Here is a 23,056-nt window from a genome sequence, read left to right as displayed (position 1 = left end):
TTCTATAACAAGGGATTCAGCCATCACCATTTGCATTTTGGCAGAGATGAAAAATTCAATAGGCAGAAAAGTGGGAAAGGAAAGGCTTCAGGTGTGTTTTTACTTGAGACCATTGTCATAGGGAAGTTGAAAGTGAGATAATGAGAAGCAGAACTTCGTATATCATCGGTATCTGACTTTCTCTGGTTGGTACTGAAGTGGAAGTAGCAACCAAAAATTGAATGCTCTCTTGTTTTGGGGCAATGACCTTTTAGAAACCTTAAACATAGGCAGGTGGAGTCAGAAGATGAGCCAGGAAGAGAAGGCTGGAGAGTGTTCTAAGATGAAACTTTATGAGACTCCAAGGGAGAGAGGAATGCTTGAAAGCCAATAGTTATAATAAACTTGTATTTTGGGAACATTATTCTTATGACAGTGGAAAATATGCATGAGGTGTGTCAGGAAACGGAAAGCTTACATGCAGGCTGGTGTAGCTTTTCCTTTTTTATTCAAATTGGAGGATGGCTGTGAAGGCCTTAATGTGGGCAAGGATGGCCAGAATGCAGCTGAGGGCAGTAGAAACAATCAATTCAACATCTTGGACACAAAGTGAGCACTTGAAATATCTATTGTTGTTTTTATTTTTCTAGTACCAGGGTTTGAACTCAGAGCTTCATGTTTTGGTCAGCTTGCTCATTTATCTAGAACATTAAAATTTTAGCCATACCTGTAACCCAGTTTTGTTCTGGTTAATTTGGAGATGGAGTCTTGTGGAGTTTTCTTCTTAGACTGACTGTGAACCATGATCCTCAGAATCTTTATCTCCTGAGTAGCTAGGATAACAGGCCTTCCTGCCCAGCTTCTGTTTATTTTTTTGAGTGAATTTCTAGGGAATACTGGTGTGAAACAATAAGAATTTTTGAAGTGAGTTTCAGTAACTTATTGTGTAACAAGCAATGTCATGGACCCAGATATAATAATGAGTATAGTGGTACATGAATGAGAAGTTTAATTTGTGGCACATCATTGAGTTTGTAAAGATGTAATGAGGAGTTGCCAAGGTTGTGTTGAAGCCAGGTTTAGTGGTCTTTAGAATCATACAAAGGAGTATGATTGGCTACAGAGATCTTTTAAAGCTAGGGAAAAGGGTTCAGTGCTCAAACATACTGATTTATTTTTTTAAAGTACTATATAGAAGAAGTAATGCTTGCCACTGAAAGCTAGTCAGCACTAGTTTGGAATTTCTCTTTTAGACTACCTGTACCCAATTAAAGGCACTCATGTACTTGAAGATAGGAAGATGAAATCGTTGTTTTTTTTTTTAATTTTTTAAGCTGTAGAAAACACTGGAGAGAACATACAGAATTCTGAGGGCCTGGACCTTAGAAGTATGTTCTTCATGTAGGTGAATGACCCTACTGCATGAAGTCTGATTTCTTGGACCTCAATTACATGTTTTCTCTCAACCACATCTTGAGGAGGAGGAGGTAGTGTATCAGAGTTAGGGGCTTAAGAAAGAAATATACTTTTTACCTTACTTATATAACTGTAACATCTCTGTGCATCACCTTGGCAATAAAAATATTTTTGAAAAGAAAAAAGGAAATCTACAGGTTAACTGGAAAATTGTGATCAAATTAGAACAAAAGGGACTAGGGTTTCAGTACCTGCTCAAGAGGAGTTAAGAGTGTGTGTGGGGGGGGGGAGGGAGAGAGAGACAGTTTTTAAAAAGGGTAGAGAACCAGAACGGGACCACCAGTGGAAGGCTGAAGGGGTTGGGAATAGGGGTCTAAGTCAGTTAAAATTGATGATGAAGAAGAATCATCCATGAAGAACTGGATCCCTGCCCATATCAGTTGCATGGGCTTCAAAATTAACTTTTATGGAACAGGAACAGCCCCAAAGCTCTAATTTAAGGCCAAATTTGGAACCATGAAACCAGACAGTGGCACACTAAACTCATGTAGCTTCCTCTAGCAAGAGACTGGGGCTAGAAATCAGAGATGTCAACCTTTTCTATTGCAGAGGGAAAAAAAGCAAATGTGAAGAAATAATTATTTTTCAGTTTTGTGAGGCTGTGTGTTAACCATTCTAAATACTTTTATGTAATTATTTAATAATCACAATTAGTCTTAAAAGATAATGGATAAAGAAAATGCGGTGTGTATACACACACACATACACACACACACACACACACACACACACACACACACACACACACACATATAATGGAATTCTATGCTTCCATCAGAAAGAATGACACCACCCCATTTGTTAAAGTGAAGTAAGCCAGACCCAAAGAAATATAGGTCCCATGGTTTCCCTTATTTGCAATAATTGTCATATGTCTAGGATAATCATATCAGATGAGCAGAAAAGCTCAAAAACTATGTACACATGACTATAAGATGATGTTAAGCAAAATGAACCCCAAGATATAGACACAAGAGGTTTTTCTTTGTTGTTGTTGTTTTTAATGTACTATGTGATTTTTCTGTTTCTTTGTATGCTCTTCCTCCTATGGTATATCCCTGTGGTCACTGTATTTGATTTTGGTACCTTGCATTTGTATATACATTTATCTAATTTGGGGAAAGACAGGGAATAACAAAATGCTGAAACAAGGACACAGGATGACCCACTGGAACAATGATACTCACAAGACACTGTGTAGGAAATGGGGGGGGGAGAGGAGTAGGGGAGGTGGGAGGAGGGAAGGGATAGTAGGAGAAAAACAAAGGAGGGGGTAACAATGCTGGACAAGAAATGTACTCATTACCTTATTGATGTAACTGTAACCTCTTGATACAGCATCTTTACAAGAAAATTAAATTAAAAAATGAAAAACACATAAAAATAGAAATAATACTTTCTATGGTAATTCTAATTGCTTAAGTATTTTTTACATATCTTACCAGAAATGATAAAAAGTTAATATACTTTCTCTATTTAATTTAACTATGATGCATGAAAATCAGTTGAAAATACTTCCTTGGGATGAAAGTTTTCTTTTTTAAATCTGACTTTTTTCTTTTCGTTACCTTTATCAAACATTATACTACTAACTACTAACCTACAGGACAAATTCATATCATATGGAATTTTATAGCTTGTGAGAATTGAGGCCAAAAGAAACTGTTGAATATCCTGGGATGTGTATATGCCTTTGCAAATAGACCTTGAATTCAGTGTATAATTGTGCATGTATGTATTGTTTTAAATTAAAATTATGAGACTTTTAAATGATTTAGTAATTCAAAATGTTTGTCACTCAGTTGTAAATCTGAAATATTTATTTGCTATAAGACTTTCTGAAAATTCCTACTGATAAAATTAATTTGCTCTAAATTCATATTAATGCCTATATTAGAGCAATACTTTGCTCTAATTTGTGGAGGGGAAGGGGAAAAACAAGCCATTTAAATAAGGATACAGGTGGACCCATTGCAACAATGAGAAGTACAAGTTGTCATGTCGAAAATGAACTTACAACTTTGGTGGGGGGGGGGAAGGATTGGGTGAGGGGACGGGGGGAGGCTGGGAAGGGATGGGAAGGGGAAACAAAGGAGGAGGCTACAATGCTTTATAAGAAATGCACTCATTATCTTGCCCATGTAATTGTAACCCCTCTGTACAGTATTTTCACAATAAAAAATAAATAAAATTTTAAAAAAAGACTTTCTGAAAATTCCTACTGATAAAATTAATGTGCTCTAAATTCATATTAATGCCTATATTAGAGCAATACTTTGCTGATAGCAAATGTCTGTTTATGCTAATGATTTTGGATTAAAAATTTGAACTTCTTGAATGTTAATTTTGATTAGGAGAAAGTTTGTCTTTCTTCATCATATATTGTATTTGCAGGTGTGAGCTTTCCCTCTTAAAATTTCACTTTAAAAGAAAATTTATACTTTGAATTTGAACAAAAGCACATTATAAACATATCTAATACATATAGACATATCACTTTATACAATTAGTATGTACTAATAAAATGATAATTCTCTACCATTCAGGAATATATGCATTTCCCTGTATAAAAGAATCTCTGGTAAAAATGTCATTTAAAAATATGTTTTGAATAACCCTCATTACATCTTTTATTCACTTCTTATTTTGGCTCACTGTGTATTTGAAAGCTGTTAAACAGATCTTACTCAAATTTTCCAAAACAGTTCCTTAATGGAAAAAAAGTAGCAATCAAAAGAGTCAAAGTTTGAGCCTAAAAATTGTTTTCCAAATTTTAAGAATTTGATTAATCTAGATGTTTGAAATGGAGTCCTTTTCCTTTTACACTCTTAACTAATTTTCCATTATGAACGACTTGGCATTTCATATAGATTCTGTACAGGGAATCAGATTTTATAGTCTATAAATATGCTTGAATCATACATTCCATTTTGGATCTTGTGGGCTGAGATAACATCCTAGACCTGTTCCTAGGAGAGTTATTATATAATCCTACACACACTATACTTAAAGTGTGTGTATATATAAATATTTGGATAACATGGTAATATTCAAAGTAAAAGAGGTTTGTTAATTCCAGATTTATTACTAGATACAAGGTCTTCTTAAATGAAAATGGCAATTGGAAATTCTAGGAGAGAGAATTAGAAGAAGCAAATTAGCCAAGGAGGGATGCAGAAAGTTATAGAGAAACAGATGGAAATGTACATTTTAATAAAAAACTCCAGGTGCCAGGGCTCACGCCTATAATCCTAACTATTCAATAGGAGGCTGAGATCTGAGGAGCACGGTTCAAAACCGCCCAGTCAGGAAAGCCTGTGAGACTCTTTTCTCCAATTAACCACCAGACAACCGGGAGTGGCACTGTGGCTCAAGTAGAAAAGTGTTTTCCCTGAGCTGAAGAGCTCAGGGACAATGCCCAGGCTGAGTTCAAGCCCCACAACCGTCATTCCCACCCCCACCCCCCCATAAAAAGATCCAAATCTAACATGGCCCTGGGGAAAGTACATCCAGAGGTTTTAATAACAGTTGATAATGCTTTAAAATCCATGTACTCATTGATCAAAATCATGCTTGAAAATCACACTCAGTACCAATGATGCAGTGGCAGTGGTGAGCTTGGCAAACTTAACATTCTGTTAGTTTCTATGAAGCGAGTAAAACATGCATGCTAATTTTTCGGCCATCGCAATTGAGAAAGACAATTATATAAATGAATAGGCTTAATTAGAAATGAGCCCTTTGAGAGGAATCTAGCCACTTTGATTAATATAATTACCTTTCTCATTGAATTAATCAAGGTTAACCCTTTTGTGTAACCTTAGATCACTTGCTAGAATTCTGGCAGAAAAACATTTTAAATTTAGTTCTCAGATTCACTATCCTGGTGTTTCCAAAACTAATTAGTTGAAACAACCTAAGACTGTAGCATAGTATCCAGAATCAATGTCTCAGAATTTCTAGGATGAAAGTTAAAAATCTGTCTTACTTTGTGAACTCCCTATGTGTTTGGGAATTGTTGTATTATAGGGACATGGGTCAAATATTTTTTTAAAAAACCTGTATTTGAAGTAATAAAAATCCATTATTTATGTTGTATTTGTGCTATCTGGCTAATAGTATAATATATAATAAATAAATAAAATAATATATATAATATATGATAAGCATTCAAGGTTGTCACCATTCCTATTTTACTGACTTTTCTCTTTTCCATCTTCCCATTTCCTCTCATGTTAGATAGGAAATATATATACACACACACACACACACACATACACACACACACACACACATATGTATATATCCAGGGACACACACACACACACACACACACACACACACACAGAGGGACAGCACATCCAGGAGTGTTACTAAGAGCTGATAATGCTTTGGTTCATTCCAAATGATATGAGTGATAATAGGAAGTCCATTTGGCCCTGAGGAAAAAATCTCATTGGCAGTGTTTCTTCTCCCTGCTATATATAGAGCTCATGAAGCTATTTCACAGGTAGGTAGGGCTTTGAAAATGGACATGAGAACTGAGGACTTTATTTCCAGATAATACCTTCAGGTTCACAGTGACTTATTCCATTTTTGGTTCTCATTGCTCATTCTGTGCTTTCTGTACATTTGATGTAGTCATCATTGTGCTGAAACAAACCACAAGCCAAGAACTTCCTGTTTTATGTTTCCTATAGAATAACCATGTTGTAAATTAAAAACAAATCTAACCAAAAATAAGTCATGGTGATAGTCTTAGTAGAACCAATAAAACATGCCTATTAAATGTACTAAAACATTAGAGCAGAAAGAGTGATAGCAAAATATAGGAGAATTGAAATGAAAGAATGAAGCTTGCTGGGAAAGGAGAGACACATTTCAGACGAGGAACTGCTAGGATAGAATTGCTTTGTTGATGGTTCTTATCTCTTTGCTACATAAAATGGTCCAAGTATATATGAAAAATATATGCCGGAGACAGCCTGAAAGGCACAACTGAAAAGACCACATTCCATATTTAATCTCTCTGCTCTCTCAAAGTCATCAGGTTAATTGCATAGAAGGTTCGGCTATAGAGGAAAATGTATTTTAGTTAATGTGCACTGATGTCATTGATTTAACTCTGTCAGCTGAGGGGGGCCATTATTGTTTAGCAAACACCTGCCCATTTTGTAGTACAGATTAAAACATACTGACAGTAGTACTGTAGGTTGTATTGGAAGGAAGTTCTCTATCACTGAAACAAAAGGCCTTTCTGAACACAAGCACAGTATGTGAGGTTAACCTAACACCTTTCATGCACACTTACACAGTGTGTATATGTGGTGCATTTACATTATATCTGATATGATTTTATATCAACTGGTTTTCTGGTAGTTAATTGAAGATAAGAGTCTCATGGACTTTCCTACCTGGTCTAGTTTTGAACCACAATCCTCAGATCTCAGCCTTCTGAGTAGCTAGGATTATAGGTATGAGCTACTGGCACCCAGCTCCTCAGGTATTCTTAACTTGAAGTACTTAGACTTATAAAGAGGCCAGAGACAGGTATCAAAGAATCTGTAATCACCATAATCTGCTGTGCAGAATGTTGTATGTGTGTTTGAATATATATTGTTCATTGAAGAAAATCCATATCTTCTCACAAATTCCTTTTTTCCCCCTCCAGTCCTGGGGCTTGAACTCTGGGCCTGGGCGTTGTCCCTGTTTCTTTTGCTCAAGGCAAGCACTCAACCACTTGAGCCACAACACTTGAGCCACTTCTGGCTTTTTTGAGTAAGTTATTGGAGATAAGAGTCCCCCGGAGTTTTCTGCTGCCTTTGAACCGCTATTCTCAGATCTTAGCCTTCTGAGGAGCTAGGATTACAGGTGTGAGCCACTGGTGGTGATCTCTGTCATCTTAGACCTTTAAGGGTACTGACTTTGTAGAAACCTGTTTGAAATCCTGTTCACTACAACTCAAAGTATCTACAAACTCTTTATTTCAGACTGTGTATATAAACCTTTTGTACTCATAGGCCATTCACGAATTTTAGTCTCCTATGTATTGAAATAAAGCTAGACTATTCATGAGAGCAAATAAAATATTTATTGTCTGAATAGAACAATAGCCTACTTGTATTTCCTGCTTCAGAAACAAGAATCATATTTTTACATGTAAGCTAAACATTTTAATTATTTGCTTCTATTATAATCTTTGTTTTGAAATTCAAAGCATTCCTACCTAGGAAGCATTCAACTTTACTCCCTCTTGATCCTTATTTAAATAATTGTATAACATTGACTCTTTACTTTGTAAGTCTTCACATGGCCTTTAGCCAAAAGCAATAAAATTCCAAACTGATCCTTATAAATGTATTTCTATTTTCCTCTTGTGAATGGAGATAGAGGGTTATTCAAAGGTACCCTGTTCCTTGCTCACCAGGTTTGAAATCTTAAGGGGGCAATGCTAATACCACAAGCATATTTGAACCCCTGAAGGACATTGGTTTGTTTTTTTAATTCAGAAATTATACTTCTTGAAGCATTTTTTGTCCCTACCTCTCATTTTAGATGATTGTACACACAGACTCATAAATACTTCTTTTATTTGTTAACTGAAGAATTGCACACTGGCTGTAAAGACTACATCATAAGTCCTTACTAAGTTATAAGTAGAAAGAAGTGAATTCATTTTTAATTTATTATTCAATAAAATAATATTTCCCATTTGAGACTGATACAGAATTTGTGGTTCATTTTAAAAGCTAGCATACAACCTCATTTCTGTACAGAGAACAGTACAGTCCTTTTGAGTTTGACCCTATAAAGTGTTTTACTTATTTGCTTTTTAATTCCTGAGTTGATCTTACAGTTTTTACACACATTGGCTCATGGTGAGCATTGGAAGTTTGCCCCCACAGTCTTTGAGGAAAATAGAATCTGGTGGTTCTTCTTTTCTTTAAAAAATATCTTTACAATCCCCTTTAGCCAGTTGAACTTTTAAAAAGAGATTGCCTGAAACTGACATTTTGTGGGGTTACTGATAAAGATGACACTCCTTGAGAAATGACCCTTTTACTTCTTTCCAAGCTAAATCTATTGAAGTTTTCACCATAAACTGTCAACTTCTCAGAATAAGAACCCTGTTCTACCTGATATCTTTATAAGAAGTAGGAAGAACAGAAAAGCTCTAATCAGAGAATTCCCATACTGCCACTTGCTCAGATATGGAAAGGCAGTACACAAGGTTCTGAAAGAAGAAAAAGGTCACTGGGCTGTCACTGTAAAGTTCATTGGGATAAGTAGGACAAGAGTACAAATGGTTCAAGTTTTCAACTTAAGAAAATAAAAAGAAACAACTTTCTCCTAATTTCTAAACTGGACAATTTAGACACTGGTACCAGGAGTAATGTATGAAGGAGAAGGCATATGTTTGATTAACATGTTTTATAACATGCTAAATCCAGTTACCATTTTTCTGATAAACAGATCTAAAATTAGTAAAGTGCACACAATAAAATGATAGCATGTAATATTACAGAATCATTTCCATCTGAAACCTCTACTCTTTCATCTACAGGCTCACAAACTGTTCTTCACTAATACGTACCCATCCCATCAATGAACATCCCAGCCTTCTCCAAGTGAACTCTAACTAGAGAATACTGACCCTTCACTGTCAGTTGACTGATAGTCAAGGAACACTCCACTATTTCTTTTTAATTTCAATATTGAAGCATACACCCATACTCTGTTCTTCGTTACCACAGAATGACTTTAACACTATTTCCTTTTCCTCCAGCTCCCTGGCCATATCCCTATGATCTTTATAAAACTCATGATTTTCATCCCCATTTCAATTTACTCTCTTTATTTATAATCATGATATTTATAAATATTTATAATATTTAAATCTCATTATTATTCAGCACTAAATTACTGTTAATATCTCAAATTCTAACATTTCTTTTACTCCCCCAACAAAATGTTTTCTGAATCATTTATTTTTTCATTGTCATAAACAAGTGGTGATGTCTCTTTTCTACTTCAGTTCCTTAATGATTCTTAATTTATGTACTCCAGTGGTTCTCAAACTTTAGCATTCATCAGTGTCACTTAAATTTACATCTTCCTAGCTGTAAGATAGGACCTGTGAATCTGCATTTTTAATGAATTTCAAGTGATGTTGATGTTGCTAGACCGGGAACCAGCCCCTGAACACCATTGTCCTTGTTCAATAATAGAAATGTTGCTCCATTAGAGAGAGAGAAAAGGGACAAAATTTAAATTCAACTTCATCTACTTTTTTATATTACAGGTTGTTACATTGTTGGATAAATTCTTGTGCAAAATGGTATCTCATTTTTCTTTTTTTTTTTTTTTTCTTTTCGGGTTTGGTTATGGAGCCTGAACTCTGGGCCCGGGCGCTATCCCTCAGCTCTTCAGCTCAAGGCACTCTACCACTTGAGCCACAGCACCACTTCCGGCTTTTTTCTTTTTTGCTCATGTGGTGCTGAGGAATCGAACCCAGGGCCTCATGCATGCAAGGCAAGCGTTCTACCACTGAGCCGCCTTCCCAGCCCAGGTATCTCATTTTTCTATAGACATATTTTTATCTCATTACTAGTGTGGCTTAGCATGTTTTTGATATTTATTGGTTATTTGCCTACATTTGTATGAATTAACTAACTTTGTTTCTCTTTCCAGTGATTACTATGAAATCTGCATGCTAAGACTTTGTTATCATATAATGCAATTTTACTCTAACTCTTTTCTTTTTCAGATATAAATGGTGTCTTTTTCATACATTTAAATGTAGTCAAGGTGATCCATTTTTATCCACTATTTTTGGCTTAACCATTATTTCTCTCTTCCTTTTATATATGCTTTCTTTCCATCATTTAAGGATGGTAGGATTTCTGTGTGTTTTTATTCAGTGGAAGTGATCAAAGCTTTCAGAAGAAATAAATGGCTCTAATCATAGATTCCAAGTTCTTATCAACACAAAAGTTAAGTGGTTATTGTTTGGATTTGTGTTCTTTTTGCCTCATGTTATATTAGTTTCATCTTATTTTCAGTTTTCTTTTTCTCATATAGTCCAATCAAAGAAGAATTTCAACTACTCTTGATATTAATTTTATTCTTAATGTTTTCTCTACCTGGTCTCATCCATTTCTACTTGTTGAAATTCTGTCCAGTATTAAAAGTCATCTTTCTCCTTTTCTTGGAAATCTTTTCTCATTCTCCTGGATTTAATGTAATTCCTTCTACTTCTGAATTTTCATAGTGCTGTGGAATTGTGTTATCCTATTGCATTTATATGTACAATATTAAAAGCTACCTCTTAAACCACACAGATTGAAAGGAAGGTTAATTATCAATCTTGGCAAGGGTGAAAAAACAAAGTCTCAAACACTGTTGACAAGATTTCCCAGAGGATAATCTGGCAACATATACCAATGCCTTAGACATGCGAATAGTCTTTGGCATGGCAGTTCTACTTTTATGAAAATTTCCTAAGGAAATGGTCAGAAAAATGTGCAATGTTGTTCATTGAAGCATTTTAAAAAGTTACAAAAAAATCATAAAATTATAATTTTGTTCAGCAAATTCTGGTAAATCTGTATAAAAGATAATAAAAGCAGAACCATCTTAGGGAAAAATATTTATTTAGGCAGGAAATGTTCATGATGTTGAAAAAACAGGACACAAAAAATCCACCATAATATCATCATTTCAGAAGAAAATAAATAACTTCAGGAAATAGCAGAAAGGCATATGTCAAAAATGCTTACAGGATCCCTGTGGCAAGGGCTCGTGGTCACTGCCATCTTCAGTCATGGGACTGAGGATGCTGCTACCCTGAGTCCTGGTAACACGCATTTCACAACCTTAATCCAAAGAAGTGACTTGATCAGAGAGGATTTCAGGTTTGTATTGCCACAACCAGCACTAATTTTTCATTGGAAGGAAAATTTGGCTACACACCATAGATCACTTCAGCCGAGCACTGGAGGACAACCAATCACTCCCGAGATGAGGTAGATGTCCAAGGCTCCGGAGTGGTAGAAGGCTGCCCCAGAACCTGGATTCTGGACACACTGGACAACATTTGGATGTAGCTGGCTAGTTAACTTCTGTTAACAGATTTGTTTGCCCTCATCTGCTATTCTTCTTTCTATGCTGGTGTAGATTTCACATATTTCAAGAAGGCAACAGCTGGAATTCTCAGAAATTCTCATTCCCCCCATGATTGTTTCTGAATCCTCTGTGATCACCAGCCAGTGTGTAGAACATGTGTTGTGCTATGCATGGCCAAGGTATGCATCATGGCTAATTAATATTCATGGAGAGGAGCCCTGGACCTGTGATATTCCTAAACCCTTCAGCCCCAGAGTAACTAGAAGTTTATACCAAAGCCATTATGAACCTTTAGTGGTTCTCTGATCAGAATTCAAAAGTCAGCAATTATGGTAGAACAAGAGAGTTACTTCTGCTTGGAGTGAAGACCTGAAGACATTTGACGTGACACAGATAGCTGTGTTTCTTGGTACCACTTCCTGAAGGAAGTTGGAAGCCTGGCAGAAACTCTGGTGACCACAATTGTGTTATGGAAGCTGGGAAAGGTGACTTGTAAAACTGTGCACCTATACAGCTAGAGCAGGTCCCACCTGTCCCCCAACCAAACTGGACAGGGTTTCAGTTCTCATTGTGACTCCACTCATTCTGCCTGAATCACAATATTCTGGCCACACCCCCTATTTTCATGTTTCTCTCTGACTAATGGGATGCAAGAATTGGAGCTCCGCTCACATTCCATGCTGCCTACTCTGGTATTCCTCTGTTGACTTACACCACTACCAGCAGTTGAGGGAGGTAGAAGTGTTGAACGGTGAGAGAATCAGATGATTTGGGAGATACAGTAGGAAGTAGACATTAGTTGGTCCTTATTGAAAGAATAGAGGTGATTTCAGAGAGCCTGAGAATGTGCCCCCCTCCCATCATCCCCATCCCAGTGCTGGGATGTCTGATCAAACAAGATGAGAAAAATTATCTGCAGGAAACAAATGACTGCAAGAATACCATCAGAGGAATTGTCTTGTTGGACCTACAGAATCCAAGAAGAAAAGGAAACCAAAGGGAGGTAACCCTAAAACACCACGGGGGTCGGTAATCCAACTGAGGGTTTGACCAAAGATCACACTAACCTGAGCCTCCCCTGCTTTTGGGCTCAGTCAGAGCTGCCAAGGCCAATAACACCAAGGATCTGGAAAGGCACTACCTACACCTGGTGCTTGCCCTGGACTCCAGCAGACCATGAACTCAGCAGCTCTGCAGTGAGGTCAAACAACTGAAGCAGGAAAAGAAGACCTGCAGGATCATCAGAGGAAAGAGAATGAGAAGATGGCCTCTGTGCAAGAAGCACTGAAAACAGAGCTGGAGCTCTACAACCTGTCCATACAGATGTTGGCCCACATGCAGCAGGTGGCCAATGAAAGAGAACTGGGGCAGGGAGTCTGCTGCAGGCTTCACAGCAGTGCATTACAGAGCTAGAGGTGACATTGTCGCTGCAGGTTCCAGCACGCAGAATGAGACCAACAGGAACAACCTCCAGCTCATGAAATCCTTGAATAACATGCAGCTGCAGCTCCAGGAAAAGACAGAAGCTATGATGACCTGGAGGAAGATGATACCAAGCTGTAGGAGAGGCTGGCAGTGCTTCTGACACAGAAGGCCAACATGGAGATCAAAATTCATGAGTTACTGTAATAACCTAGCAGCCCTGATAATCAGCTAATCAGCGTGGCCCCGTGGCCAGGCTTGCTGGAGGGTCTAGCCCCATATGGCAGTTGTCAAGATGATTGGACAGTGGGCAGCTTGGGGGAGGGGCATGAATGGCAGTTGGGAACCGTTAGGCAGATGAAGCCATGAGTCTTGTTGGAGTTGGGAGGGATGAAGCCTATATATAGGCTGTGTGTTGCAAGGCCCGGGAGTAGAGAGAGGGACAGTGGAGAGAGGGACAGCAGGACAGGAAAGCCTGCCGGAACAGAGACAGGCCTGTGGAGGGCAGGGCAAGCCTCCTCGAGGGGTCATTTGGAGCTTTCCTCCAGAGAGGCCTGTGGAGAGCAGAGCAGGGTAGGCCTGTGGAGAGTGGAGAGGCCTGTGGAGAGCGGAGAGGCCTGTGGAGAGTGGAGAGGCCTGTGGAGAGGCCTGTGGAGAGGCCTGTGGAGAGGCTTGTGGAGAGGCCTGTGGAGAGTGGAGAGGCCTGTGAAGAGGCCTCCTGGAGCAGAGCACAGCAGGCCTGTGGAGAGTGGAGAGGCCTGTAGAGGAGGAGGAGGGGAAGAAAGGGAGAAGCCTTCCCCGTTGGAGCATTGGGGCTTTGGAGGTCTGAGGTTTGGAGAAATTGGTGGTTTGCAGACCGACTCATAAAGGTCGGGGCTGCCCATTGGAGGCTTGGAGGTTTGGTGGTTGAGTCTGTAAATAAATTTTTTGTCATTTTTGTTTGTCTCGCTCTTTAGAGATCATAATTTTAGTTACAACAAGCACTAGAGGAGCAGGCAGAGTTGGAAAGACAACTTAACAACGTGAAAGAGTTGGTGACAATATTAAGTTAGAGACAACTCCATGGAGGACCTGAAAATGGAGAGCTCCATATGGAAGGAGAAGGTCCAGCAGCCCTTGCAGCAGATGAACCGACAGAGAGGAGAAAGAGCAAAGTGTAAGGCATGTGTTGGACTGAGAGAGTAACCTTGTGGAATTGAGAAAGCAGCTGTCACAGATGCCACGCCATTCCTCCTGTAGGGCCATCTCAGGCTGAGCAGCAGCTGCAGGCCCAGGCCTACTAGATGCAAAAGGAGCTAAAGAATTTGGAGAACAACTTCACATTCAGATACAGGAAAATCAGAGCCCCACTCTCCAGAACTGGAGCAGCAGGAGTGCCTGTTGGATACTGGAGAAGCAGGCTGAGGAATGGAATTAGCATGCCAAAGAGCAACACAAGATCCTTGAGACAATAGAGAGGGAACATGAGACCATGAGACACACACATGCACAACTAAGAGCTAAATTATCAGCTGGCCTAGCTACAGGATGCTTTCCACAGGTTGAGCAGTGAGAAGGAGGAGCTCACCAGCATCCTGCACTCAGAGCAGCAGGGGAAGAAACATCTGCAGGAGAAGTTGGGCTGGCGAAAGGAGAAGTTAGAAGAATAGGAAGAGATGGCTGAGTTAAAGAGCCACACAGCTCAGAATCTGCAGGAGCTGCATGACCAGTCCCTGGCCCAGCTTCAGGAGCTCAGTTCCACCTGTGAACAGCACATGGCCTCCAATCAGCAGCTGACCTCAGAGAAGGAGGCCCTGCAGCAGCACCTGCTGAGGCAGACTCAGTTGCTGGAACAACTGAAGAAGGGGAAGTACAGAGCAAGTTGGGAGACCATATGATACTTCAAAAGTTCCAGGACACGCTGAGGTGCCTGGAGGCAACAGGGCATGAGAAAGAACAGCTGTGAGCCCACTTGAGCTTCCTGGCTTTCCCTAGAGAAGGTGGAGTGAACAAAGAAGAAGGAAACGAAGAAGAAGAGGTCACTCTACCTGATGTTACTGTCCCAGAGGATGTAAAGAACATGTGGGGATTTTACCTTGAAATGCTATCAGTTGCTGAATCAAAGAAGGTAAAACTTGGCTGGAAGCTTCAGAAGCAGCAAGACACTGCACATGACTGGTCAACCTGGTGGCCTTGTGCCAGATAAAGCTGGAGCCCAGGCCTCTTTCCCTAGAGCTGGAACCACAGTGCATCTGGAGGAAGCAGGACACATGGGAGCCCAAGAAGAGGCTAAACATCTCCTTCATCCGTGACCTGCCACACAGGGTGGACTACCAGAATCTAGTGGATGAACTCCATCATTGATGCAGCCAACTGTCAGAACACATGACTGCCAGTAAAGACTCCACAGTTTCTAACCAACATATGGAAATCCTGGATGAGCTATATCAGAAGAATGAGGAGTGTGTCAACCAGCTGTCGCAGAAGGGTGAGAAGAAGGAGATGCAAGAGCTGCTATTGCACCTTGCAGGTGAAGGCATAGAGTGCCAGGACAAGATGCTGGCAACCACCACACCCCTGCGGTTGAGGCTACCTCAGAACTGTTGGGCCCCATGAAAAAGGAAGTTATAGAGGAGCAGCAAGATTTTGAAGGGGTGCTTCTTGAAGACAATGTGGAACCTGCCCGAGGAGAGGCTGGGATGTCTTATTCCCTGAAAAACATCACCATAGAGTAGATTGAGCCACAGCTGCCCAATATCCAGCACCACCAAGAGCTTGCAGGCTTGGGCAATGAACCCTACTTCCCTTCCTTCTCCAGACTGATGCAAATGATGAGTTTGAGGTAATTGGGATCTAAAGGTTTGGCAGCCACCTCCTGGAGACTCCTTTCTTCCTGCATGCCCTTCGCGACATGGCAGTGAGGTGGCATTCTCTCAGGTGGTGATGGGAAGGGGTAAGTGTAAGCCATAAAGGCCAGAGGCTGCTGGGAGGTGGCCCAAACTCTAGTCCATTGGTTGCCAGGAAAGGAGCCCACGTGAGGATTATTGCAAAGAGCCAATTCTTTACAAAGGAAGACAGGGAGTGTTAGCACACTTTTCTATTATCATATTGTATTAGTATGATGTTACTTTATAAATTACTTCCATAATTAGCATTATATTATTTCTGATTTATTTTCATGATGATTTATGGACCAACTTTCATAATTCTTTGGATTTTTAAGGAAACATATTTCCTAAAATGAGGTATTTTATTATTTCACATCATATGTTGGTGCATTCATGAAATCTTTTGTAATCATATTCTGTACCATGAGCACTGATTATCTCATTTGCACTTTAATACATTATGATGATGGTATAACAGAAGTGGAAAAACATTACAAAATGTGAAAAAAAGTTTATCAAACCTGACAGTTTGGAGAAAAGAAATAATATTAGTAGAACAAATGGAGGTGTCCTATAGTGGGAAAACATACATCTGAGTGAGAATATCAAGCATCTCAATTTTTCACTTAATTGTTCAAGTGATAAATGTGGCATATTGTTCATTGAATCTAATAAAATATTAAAATTTAAAAATGCATTGTAACTAATATGAAGTTTCACATTTTTTTCACTTTTTCTGTATTTTCTGAGTTTTCTGAGTCTTTTTTTTTTCACCCCCGTCAGTCATGGGGCTTGAACTCTGGGCCTGAGCACTGTCCCTCAGCTCTTCAGCTCAAGGCTAGCACTCTACCACTTGAGCCACAGCACCACTTCTGGCTTTCTGGTGGTTTATTGGAGATAAGATTAATGGACTTTCCTGCCTGGGCTTTGGACCATGATCCTCAAATCTCAGCCTCCTGAGTAGCTAGGATTACAGGCGTGAGCCGCCGGTGCTCGGCTTTTCTGAGTCTTATATGCATTCTCCATAAATAATTTATTTAACATATCAACATATCAACATACCAAATGGACTGTGTGGTATGCCACTCTGTTTCCTCCTCCTCCCTCTCCAGTTGTCCTCATCTACTAGAATCTAAGTTTGCATTTCCCTGTTCCTGGTGGTATGAAGGCTGATGGGCTATCGTTTAAAACTCTTGTTTCTCAACTCTGATATTTGCCCTTCTTTGAGCAAAGATGGTTGGCTCTTACAAAGTGATTTCCTTTTGCTGTAGGAAATCCACTCCCAGTTATGACTCTAAAGGTCTGTCTGTGTTCCTTAGGCCAACATGAAAGAATGCTACTCAACTACCTAGCTCCAAGTTCCTCTGTGAAATTAGTTGAGATCTTTGTTGAGACTTCCTTCTAATCTACCATCTCCTGTTTATTCTCCTTTCTTTCACTCCTTATATTTATCTTGAGACCCTACTAGTTAGTGTCTTAACATGGAAACCTCTTTTCATACACATCTATCCTTTGCTGGCTACTTTATTTCTCCCAAAAAGTCTTACAATGGATTTTAATTCAGTTACTAGTATCTATTGTGTAAAAGAGGAAAATCAACTGTGTTGGACAGGAAAAACTATATACTTTTTCCATGAAGCCAAATGGCTCTCTATAATCTGTCTTGTGCATTATTTTTGTGTTTTGCTAGTTCTCTGGCAAGTGGTAAATTCTTCAACTGCATGAATCTTATTTATCATTGAATCCCCTGCAGGGCACTGCACAGTACCCTGCACATAATAAGTGTTCCATGTTTATGAAACTAACTTGAACTAGTCAAGACTTAAAATGTAAATCTGTTTCACAAAAAACTTGAGTACCTTGAGGAAAAGATGTTGCAAATGTAAGGTGATTTATGTTTCATGAAGTAATTTCCTAAAAAGTGATATTCATTTTCTTCCCCTCTTTTCTCAATATTAGATAACAAAAGGCAATTTTGTTATCTAATATTGAACTTTGCCTTTAATTACTAAAGTCAGCAAAATAGTAATGTGTAATATACTTGTATGGAACTTTGAAGACAAATATCATGAATTTTCACCTTATATTTCTTGTCCAGGCCTTTATGAAATCCAAATTATTGGAGAAGCAATTTACTAAAGGTGAAAAAATATAATGAAGAAGCAGATATGTTTCTAACACAAGAATTGAAAGAACTCTAACAGAATTAAAGTTAGAAACAAAAAGAACTGCATGAAATAAAGTTTCCAGTACTCGATGGAATTTGCAATTGCAAGTTGAATTTTCCTTAAATTGAAACACTGTCATATTTATCATCTTTTAAGTACAAATGAAATTAATGTATCAATAAATGAGGTATGTTATTAGGAATAAAAATATTAGATTCAGGGGGAAGTAAGTATAAGAAAATAAATTTAACCAAACCTTGAACATTGGTTTCCTCTTTCAATTGTTGGAATTCGATACCCAGTGTTATAAGGGCAGGGAATTGGGGGGAGGAAGGTTCTTTGGGATTGGTTTTAGAAAGGTGGGATTGCCATGTGAGGACCCACTGCAGCCTCTGTCTATGAGCAACAGACATGTAATGGTATTGGACTATATCTTGGACTTTCCAGACCCCAGAACTGTGAAAAATCAGCTCCTCTTGTTTAAAACTTATCCAGAATAAGGTATTTTGATATAGCCACCTGAATAAAAATGACAAACACAGTAAAGAAAGGTTCTCTGCTGGCTGTTTTTTTAAAATTCTTATACTGCCAGAGGCTCAGCACAAAAGGATATTTCTAGCACCAAGTTAGAGTACATTAGTCGAACCTTGTTAATGTTATCAGGCTTTGGGAAATGCCATAATGAATCTACAGAGTACATAATCTATAACTGACCCAAACCATACTAGGGAAGTGATCAGCATAACTGCTTAGATGTTCTAGTGGATGAAAATAGAGAGATGACATACGGAGATACCGTTCCCATGGGTAGATCCAATACTTCACTTATTACTTTCTTTCCTATTGAATCATATATTTCTATAAGAAGCTAAGACTTACAAATTCCTTTATGAAAATATATTTTGGATTGGAAAGATGCAGAAATAGAGACTTGGAGGTGAGATGAATAAAATTCATCATAATTCTTATTTTATATAGTTATTATCGATCTTCAATTTTAAGCCTGAATCCTAAAGTCAGTCTATCCTCCACTTACAAATACTTTGGTTTACCTCTCATTATTTCCTTTATTTAGCCTAGTTTTAAATCTTCTCTAAATATCTTCCTGTAAAACATAATCATCCATCCCACTGACTAGAAGACTGGTTGTATTGATGTATTTTCTAACTCTATTCCTGCTTTTCAACTAGAAATACTTTGCCGTTGTAAAACTCCAAACCTTTTTCTTTCTTTCTCCTTCATGATAAGGAGATCTCATAAAACTAGAAAGTAGATTAGTTATTACCAGAGGCTAGGAGGTTGGGAAGGAAAAAGAGAAGTGGAGAAAAAATGGTTGATAGATACAGAAATGCAGTTGGATAGAAGGAATAACTTCTAATGTTCTGTAGCATAGTAAGGTGGCTATGATTGACCACAATTAATTGGATACTTTTAAATAGAAAGCAGAATTTCAAATGTTCTCAAAGAAATAGTGTTGGAGATAAGAATATAAATGATATTGATATAGTGTACACCTATTGAAATATCACACTATACCACATAAATCTGTTCCTATTTTATTTTTAAACTAAATACATTTATAGTGAAGCAGAGGAGCTTCATGAACACAAGTATTTTTATTAAAGTGGTTAAAATTATTTTTTAACTTAAAAACATATATTTTGAAAGGATCACTGTTGGGGCTCCTAAATTTTATCCTAACAGCCAGGATGACAGACTTTTCTTTCCAGTTCTAAATTAGATTAATATTTTTGAGGAAGCATGGAAACTTGTAAATTTCAATTTTTATTATCTTGGCTACCATATCTTAGTGAACTTCATTGATAACCAGTTTAAATACCGTGCATAAATTCACATTTTAGAAGACATTTATAAAAATATAAATTATTTTGTGGGGGGGGAGAGGGGGGTATAATTGGGTGGGGGGAGGGGGGAGGCTGGGAAGGGAGGTGAAGGGTAAACAAAGGAGGAGGCTGCAATGCTTGGTAAGAAATGTATGCATTATCCTGCCCATGTAATTGTAGCCCCTCTGTACAGTATGTTCTCAAATAAAATAAAATTAAATTAAAAAAATATATAAATTATTTTAAGCAATTGGTCTAATTCTTTCTCAAGATTACCCACTGAAACAATGTGAGATTTTTAATTTGAAGGAAAGAGAATATAGAGGTTGAGGTTCTTAAAGATACTACTATGAGGGTTTTGCATAGTCATTTGTATGTACCTGTTCCTCCCAAAACTCATATTGAACTTTGGTCCCTGGTAACTGGGTTAAGAAGGATGAAACTTTGAAGAGCTGTTTAGATCACGAAGATTCTATATCCATGAAAGGATTTATGCTTATTTTGAAAGACTGGGTTACTTACTGTGCCTACAAGTCATTGAGTTTTACCTCATATAAGACTGTATTAGTTGGTGTGAGAGTTTTGAGATGTCCCTTGTGTTTTCTCCCTTTCATATTCACTGGATTTTCCTACTTCTGTGCAATGTTAGGACTCAGCACGAAGTTCTCACCAGATACAGCCACTGGATCTTGAACTTCTAGCCTCCAGAATTGGGAACTAAACATGCCTCTTTCTTGTGTTAACCACAGCCTCCAGATATTCTGTAAAAGCAACACAGAACAGACTAAGACAAGTAGCATTAAAAAAAGCAAACCAGAACTGAAGTATAGAAAAAGATATAAGGTAATGCAATAATGTAAGATTTAACTGAGATGAAAGTGTGAGTGAAAAAAACCACACAATGAAAGATTGTTTTTCCTACTTCATTTGTCGTCTTCCTATCCAGGACAAATTGATTTGTACAGAATCTAAACTGAGATTGGTTAGTTTGAATGAGACTTAAACCTACTGTACATAATGGGTTGATTTTTGTAGGCTAGTGTGCCATTCATGATCCCTGATTTTGAGAGAGGATTCCTTTACAAATATGAACAATGAACACATTGAAAGCATCCTACAACAAAGTGACTTATTAACCATGCACAACATTTTACCATGAGAGATTACCTACCAAAGAGGTCAGCTTCCCATCAGATGACTTCATTTAAGTATGTCCACTGAACAAGCTCAAAAAATGGTGAGCTCATCTCTTTCCTTGGCAGAATATCCCTTGTGGCAGGGCGGGACAGCTTAAAAGGGAATATTTAGTATATCAAAACTCACAGCAATGGAAATATTTTCTCAGTCCACACTTACAAGTGTGCATTACAGGAATTTCAGTGATGCGTCTGCATTTTGGGATAAAAATGTAAAACATGAAAAGTGAAATAAAACATTGCTCAAAACAAACTTGTGAAAAGCTACTCGGTAGCATTCTTTGAACTTTTAAATATGTTTTTCATTCTTTGTAACTTTGACTCCCTCCATTTTTTCACTTACTAGTTATTCCATCCATTCTTTTTTTTGTGATTCTGGATTTTGAACTCAAGACCTGGTGGTTGGTAGGCAGGCATTTAAGTCCCACACCTCCAACCTAAAAGAAACCCTTTCTTTTTCACTTTTCTTCAAAAGTTTTTTTTTTTTTTCTCTCAAAACACTCCAGGACTCTTAGTTCCTCACTGCTATGTCTCTAGATAGACCGATGTATAAAAATAATGCTTAAACCATCCAGTATGTTTACTTGTAGATTTATAGGCACATTCTAGTTACAACAAATGAAGGGTATTGGGAAAATAAGGGAAGAAGTGACACTATTTAAAAAGAAATGTACTCATTACCTGACTTCTATAACTGTAACCCCTTTCTACCTAACCTTTACAGTAACAAAATATTTTTTAAATAAAGAATGCTTAAGAATAATTGCTTGTTATTAATTTTGCTTGGATTACACCACAGAGTCATCTCTTTCTGGCACGAACTAAGCAACTGACAAAGTTGTTTCGGGGGCAGAGTTGACTATTTGCAGATGAGAACCTTAACTGTGTCATCCTGGAGCATATGGAAACGGACTTCTAAAGGAAACAGAAACTTCTAAAGGAAACAGTGCACTTCAGGTATTAAGAAAGGGAAATAATACCGAAGAAGAGAAGGAATTACATCATGGCACATGTTATTTGGCAAAAAAGAAAAAATAAGATGGAATGGAGCCTAAAAGACAGAAATAAAATTTTGGCATAATTTTCTAATCTAGGACTCATGTCTTTTTTTAGTTAGTCTCTAATTTTTATTATGGCTATTGTCTTATCTCTGTGTTTTCAACACTTCATATTAAATGGAATGAAATGCATATTAATGGCCATTTGACTTTTTTTCTTGGAAGCTTTTTCTCCAATTTCAGAGTTCTTCCTGATATTCTTGCTGATTTTCAGTGTTTGAGTTTTAAGAAACTGACCACGTTCTTAAAATCAATACCCTTATTTTGTTTACATCTGATTACTTTTAAAGTATGTACAGGGCCAGGTATCATGACACATATCTATAATTCTATCCACTCAGAAGGTAGAGGTAGGAGAATTATGAAAAATGAAGTGAAATGGACTTGTCTGTGGCATAAGTGACACAGTACTTGTCTTGTAAGCACAAGGTTGAATTAAATCCCTACAATACTTACAAAATAAAGGTGTATACATACTTAAAAAGGAAATATGCTAAATTAATGATGTATTTGCTAAGTAAACAACAAAAGGGAATAGTATACAATATACTATACAGTAGTATTTTACTTCAGTATTTTTCAAGTGAAATTACACTTTCAAATGGGTAACAAATGTGTTACCACTCTACTACCAAGAGCAGAAAGATGTTAGTGGATGATATCATTTTATGGAATATAAAATTTAGCAATTTAGTAGGCTCTTTTTTTGTTTTATCTTTCTTGTGAGAAAGTAATGCATATACATTAAGAAATGTCCATTGGAACCTTATTTTACATGATGGTGTACCTAGTGCATTTAGTGCTGACAACTATTAGTTCATTAATAGAATTTTCACAGATTTATAGATAAAACACTACTGCCAGGAAAATACAGAATATTTTAAAGTAAGGAAAATTATCTTTAAATTTTATGATAGAAGA

At 37.7% G+C, this 23,056-nt stretch overlaps 1 long non-coding RNA gene across 2 annotated transcripts in view; it reads left to right on the top strand.

The window, feature by feature from the left end:
• Positions 1-22,078, top strand: part of LOC138819182 (uncharacterized) — a 54,475-nt gene extending 32,397 nt beyond the window's left edge. Inside the window, exons 1-4 of one of the 2 annotated variants that reach the window (XR_011369347.1) lie at positions 12,248-12,331; positions 17,968-18,224; positions 20,631-20,724; positions 21,877-22,078. This is a non-coding gene — a long non-coding RNA (uncharacterized lncRNA). Of the gene's footprint in view, positions 1-12,247; positions 12,332-17,967; positions 18,225-20,630; positions 20,725-21,876 lie in introns of those variants that run through there. The other variant, XR_011369346.1, reaches the window with a different exon arrangement.
• Positions 22,079-23,056: the final 978 nt, after the last annotated feature.

This window comes from Dipodomys merriami, unplaced genomic scaffold (assembly GCF_024711535.1).
Source record: "Dipodomys merriami isolate MVZ:Mamm:240054 unplaced genomic scaffold, mDipMer1.0.p SCAF_8, whole genome shotgun sequence".
Lineage (NCBI taxonomy): Eukaryota > Metazoa > Chordata > Mammalia > Rodentia > Heteromyidae > Dipodomys > Dipodomys merriami.
This window is presented reverse-complemented; position numbering and strand designations above follow the sequence as displayed.